Consider the following 6,000-nt stretch of genomic DNA (forward strand, 5'->3'; position numbering starts at 1 on the left):
CAAGACTAATAGTGCGGTTACACTACAGTTTTTTGCCGGGTTAAACCACTTTATGAGGATTTATTGCTTAATCTGGTCAAATCTGACCAGATTTGCCATACAAAAATTAAATCCTCTTACGACAGGGTTTATTTTAAATCCGGCACAAATCCACCAAAAATACAGTGTTGTATTCGGTATTTGTGCAAAAAAATCCAACTCTACTCAAAAAGTACCAAAAGTTGCAACTGTTTTTGCAACAGAGTTTGTCGTGTTTTACACGTTTACGATTGGTCGCATGAGATTTTATGGAGTTAATAAATCTAAAGTTATTTCAAAATCATAAATTTATTTTTTTTTACATTAGACACTTTTTTAACAAAAAGTACGCTTGATACCATGATACAAAAATGTATCCCTGTGTGAAAAATATACCAATATGAGCAAAGAGGGGACCATATCTCATACGAGAAATTGTAAAAGTGTAAAACACGACTTTATTAGTTATTTTGTATGTATACGTAAACAAACATCAGCTGACAGTTTATATCCTCGAAAAGCTAAGTGTAACCAGCAAAGATTAACCCACTGGATCTATTAGACCCAGTGGGTTAACCTTCAATAGTGTAACCGGGGTATAATAGCTCATTTAGACTAGCCATAAATCCTCGACTGGATTTAATAAATCCAGTACAAATCTCATTGCATTTAGATATACATTTTGGAGGATTTAAATGGCAGTCAGCTGATTTTTGTTCAAAGCACAATTACCAAGGTAGATGCATCAGCCCTTCGGATCGAATTTGAAACGTCAAAAGAATTTTTTGTAAATTGAATTCGTCTCAAAAAGCATACGGCAAATTACAAATTTATTGTTTAATATTGAAAATGTTAGCACATTATGCTACTAATGCTAAATAAAGATCAAATAAAGAGTTATTTTATAGCAGTTAGCCCATCTAAAATAAATAAACGAATCATTTTATCGTTTAGACATCGTAAATATTAGTCTTGGTTGATAAAAATCAACTTTGTACATCAAAACAAATTTAATTTTTCTGCCTTTTTTACAATTTTTTTACATTTTAAATTATTTTTATTGTAGCAATTCACCGATGCATCTACCTTGTTTCTTGTACCAGCTTGCAACTTTATGTATTTTCTAGCAACATGTTGCAAAAAAACAGAGTTGTATACGAGGATTTATGCCAGATTTAAAACAAATCCACCCAATACGAGATTTATTTTTGTATGGGAAATCTGGTAGATTTTGGCTGGATTTAGCAAATAAAACCTGATAATGTGCTAAATCCGGCTAATGAAGTCATATCTAAATGGGCTATAAGACATTATTGATTCATTCAAGTCATTCGCACAAACTAAAACGAATCATTCAAATCACAGTTATGAACTCGTTCATGTAAGTCATTGTGTGATGGCTTCCCAGCGAAAAGTTTGCCTCCAAAGAGGCAGTTAAATGATATGTACAAGTGATTTGGAAGTGCATCAAATTATGCATTTTCACTCATGATTTTTACAAGGGAGTGACCCCGGAAAGAGGCACTCCATTGCACCGCATTTTAACTCACCCTTTGGCATTGCATTTTAACTGAACCTTTGGCACTGAATTTTAACTGACCCTTTGGCATTGCATTTTAACTGAACCTTTGGCACCGCATTTTAACTGAACCTTTGGCACCGCATTTTAACTGACCCTTTGGCATTGCATTTTAACTGACCCTTTGGGGTAGAATAGGAGGCAGTCCAGAGCACGTGTTTTGAATAACAAAATAAAATGCATTTATTATTTGTGTAAAACAAAAATATTAATAACTTTATTAAATTAACACAAATTATGAAAATTCTCTATTGAATTCAATCGCAAACATGTGTGTTTCCTCCGCTTTTCATTTAATCCAAACTTAAGTGCTTTTGCTTCATCTGCTAAATGGGTTTGATATTGTCTTCCCATCACCAGTCAAGATTTCGACATGTACTCCAACAGCACTCCATTGGGAAATTTTCTTCTCGTGAGTTAACGGAAAAATGTTCGCAAATTAAATATTATTTAGTTTGTATTAACAAATGTTTGGAAATGTTAACACGATTATCTCTTTTTGCCTGTAGAGATGAACAAACTGATTTATGTACATGTAGGGATCTCTAACAACTGCTAATAAAATGTAGTGAACGGAGTGCCTTTTTCACGACTCCGTTTGCACTGCATCCGGATGCTGTTAAATTGTGAGGAATTGGAGTGCCTTTTTCACGACTCCGTTGAACTGCCTCCGGATGTTGTTAAAATGTGACAAATGGATGTGATTCTTTGGATTGCATCCAAATGCGGTTAAAATGTGAGGAATGGAGTGCCTTTTTCACGACTCCGTTTGAACTGCATAAAAACATGCCGTGAAAGAACTAGTCTACATTGCACTACTTCCAATTTATTTTGCTGGGTTGTATAGGCTTGACCACATCCAGTAAGTGGCAACGTGCCATTTTCAAGCTTGTGGGAATATTGTGATCATTGTGGTAGCTTGTTTTGTTTTAATTTTTAGATTTTTGCCAATATTTCGATCATAATCTATGAATCATCAGGGAATTTTCACTTTAAAAGAAAACAATAACAGAAAAATTTAAATAAATATATCAGCAAAAACATTTTTTCACATTTGAATAATTACATTGTTAATTCTTTCTTGTTTGAGTTCAGAAATCAACTAACTATTTGGTGTTTTTCAATTGTGCTCCTGTATATTTGCGCACAGTGTTCGGTATCTGTTTTGTAGTTAATGCGTTTTTCTGCAGGAATGTTAATAAATTGTAACATTTCCAAAATATATCTTCGTCTGTAGTTATTTTCCTGCACTAAGATTTGTACTCCTTTAAGGTTAAGCGTGTGTCCGGTTTTGGAACAATGAGCCGCTAAAGCAGTTATTTGTTCCAAAGGTTTATTTTTGTTTTTCTGGTCTGATTTGTGACAACTCATCCTTGTTTTAAGTTTGCTTTTTTGTAGTGCCAATATATACCTTTTGTCGCCAATACAACTGATCATATACACGACGTTTGATTTGTGGTCTAGGGATATTTGTGATTTTGTCCTGCTGACGAACGTATTGTTTGTATTACAGCTCTTTAAGGATAATTGGTATTGGTCTGTATTACAGAGATTTGAATTTGAGAAACGTTCGGGTTTTTTATTGTTTGTTTTTTACTTTTATTTATTATAACTTATTTACTTCTATTTGCTTTAAATTTTTACGGTTTTAATTACTTAAATACTTTTTAGTTGGTCTAATTTTAATACAAACAAATATTTCAAATTTAATAATCTACCGTTTTTTCTTTAGTTTCAGGCCTTTCTGAAAGGTTTTCTGTCGTTTATACAATAAAAAATAATTAAAAAACCTAACCGAGTTTTAAACGTAATTTATATCTAACGTGTTTTAAAAAACTTGCGTCATTTAGGTTGTCAATTCCATAGAATATCTGTCAAATAAATTACGTAAATTCCCAAAACACCTGTTTTAAGTCCAAGTGTAAAATGCATTTTATTTATATAATAATATAATAATGTGTATTAACGAATTAAATACATTTTTGTAAAGATGTCAACAGATGTATTAACTTTCAACTAAGAACACTTAAAATTACTTAAAAAGTTGAGATACATACAGTAAGCCACACATCACATTACACGTAGGATATAAGTTACATTTTTCATTTATTGCAGCGTTATTTTATTTCGAACGCCATAGTCATTTTATTATGGCAAAATAGTTATGGATATTTTTTAATTTCGAAATATATGGCGTTTTAATGTTTACTCGAATTATCGAGTTTCTTTAAAATCATTGAGATTTTGTGATGTAATGAGTTGGTATTCTTAAAGTAAAGTTAATTATACCTCCATATTATGGTGGAGGGTATAAATTATACCGTTTTTTGTGCAAATCTGTTGTTATTGGTCCTCGAAACATTATTCCATCAAAATATGCAAAGATTATTTGCGATTTTTAATAAATAAGTCAAAAATATAAATCACCTATTATATGGGGGCGACAATAAATGTATTGCAAAAATTACTAGATCTAGCAGAGGGTAATATTTATCCATTTACTAACAAGTGAGCCAAGGTTATAGTCGGGTCGGGGCCGACTATGTGATACCCTACACCACTTCCCCTGTGCATAAGCTTTTGACTGGTAAAATTCAAAATATTAAAATTGGGATAGCTTAGCGCCTTTGCTCTGAATGTCTTCATTAATACAGGTCAATTTTATTGAAACGCGTTTAAGTTCATCGTCAGAATAACTCAAATAAAAAAAATAGAAAAGTGGGATGTATGCCAACCATCAACCATCTCATTCCGACCCCAGAATAATATCCGACCATTACCAAAATCAATAGGTTTATTCCTCTGTGGGACCCCCATTAACACCCAAAATTTCGTGACGATCCAATCAAAATTACGACGTGTAGCGTGATTACAAAAAATTAAAAAATAGGAAGTATTACCGACTGTTGCTATATCTCCGTTATTTGGCCACATACGCCAACATGCTTTACATCATTGTAAAGATGGGATTTTCTACTTTCACAGTCGGACTTTGCTTTTGGAAGGTCCCCAACCAATGCTGTGCTATTCGTCATTATTATTAAAATCGCAAAAATGAGAAGTTGTGTTTTAATAGCGGCTATTGCGATATCTTCATTGTTTTACCACCTACGACAACCTACGTTACATCGTTGCAAAGGCGATATTTTCTACTTTCATCAGCAGGTTTTGCTTTTGATATACCCCTTATAGAAGCGGAGATATTTGCTTTGAAATAAAACGTTGACTTTTTCTCCAAATAAGTTGTTTGCCCATTCTGATCCCTGAATATTATCCGACCATCACCAAAATCAATAGGCTTCTTCCTATGTAGGACTCCCATTAACCCCCAAAATTTCGTGACGATCCGATCAAAATTGCGACCTGTAGCGTGATTATAAAGAAATGGAAAAATGTGATGTATTGACGACTATTGCGATATCTCCGTTATTTGGCGACCTACGCCAACCTGCTTTGCATCATTGTAAAGATTGGATTTTCTACTTTCATCGTCAGACTTTGTTTTTGGAAGGTCCCCAACCAAAGCTGTCATATTCGTCATTATTATTACAATCGCAAAAATGAAAAGTTGTGTTCTATTAGCGGCTATTGCGATATCTTCGTTGTTTGACCACCTACAACAACCTACTTTACATCGTTGCAAAGGCGATATTTTCTACTTTCATTAGCAGGTTTTGCTTTTGGCATACCCCCTACAGAAGCTGAGATATTCGGTTTGAAAAAAACATTGTCTTTTTCTCCAAAAAAATTGTTTGCCCATTTCGACCCCTAAATATTATCCGATCATCACCAAAATAAATAGGCTTTTTCCCCTGCGGGACCCCCATCAACACCCAAAATTTGGTGACGATCCGATCAAAATTACGACCTGTAGCGTGATTTCTTTAAAAGTGGAAAAATGGGATGTGTTACCGACTATTGTGATATCTCCGTTATTTGGCCACCTACGCTAACCTACTTTGCATCATTTGGTCTGTTCCTTTACTTTAAAAAATGGTAACAGTGGCAAAAAATGGTAAAAGTGGTGAACTGGTCTCATATAAATTGTATGATTGTTAAAGTAAAGGAACGCTTTGCAGGTTAAAAATGGTAAGAAATGGTAACCTCAGGCAGGTAAAGGAACAAAGCTATTGTAAAGACAGGATTTTCTACTTTCATAGCCAGGTTTTGTTTTTGGAAAGTATCCAACAAAAGCTGTGTTATTCGTCATTAGAATTAAAATCGAATAAATGAAAAGTTGGGTTCTATAAGCGACTATTGCGATATCTTCGTTGTTTGACCACCTACGACAACCTACTATATATACATCGCTGTAAAGGCGATATTTTCTACTTTCATCAGCAGGTTTTGCTTTTGATATACCCCTTATAGATACGGAGATATTTGCTTTGAAATAAAACGTT

Source organism: Musca autumnalis, unplaced genomic scaffold, assembly GCF_047663935.1.
Source record: "Musca autumnalis isolate F117 unplaced genomic scaffold, ASM4766393v1 scaffold_2, whole genome shotgun sequence".
In the NCBI taxonomy this organism is placed as follows: Eukaryota; Metazoa; Arthropoda; class Insecta; order Diptera; family Muscidae; genus Musca; species Musca autumnalis.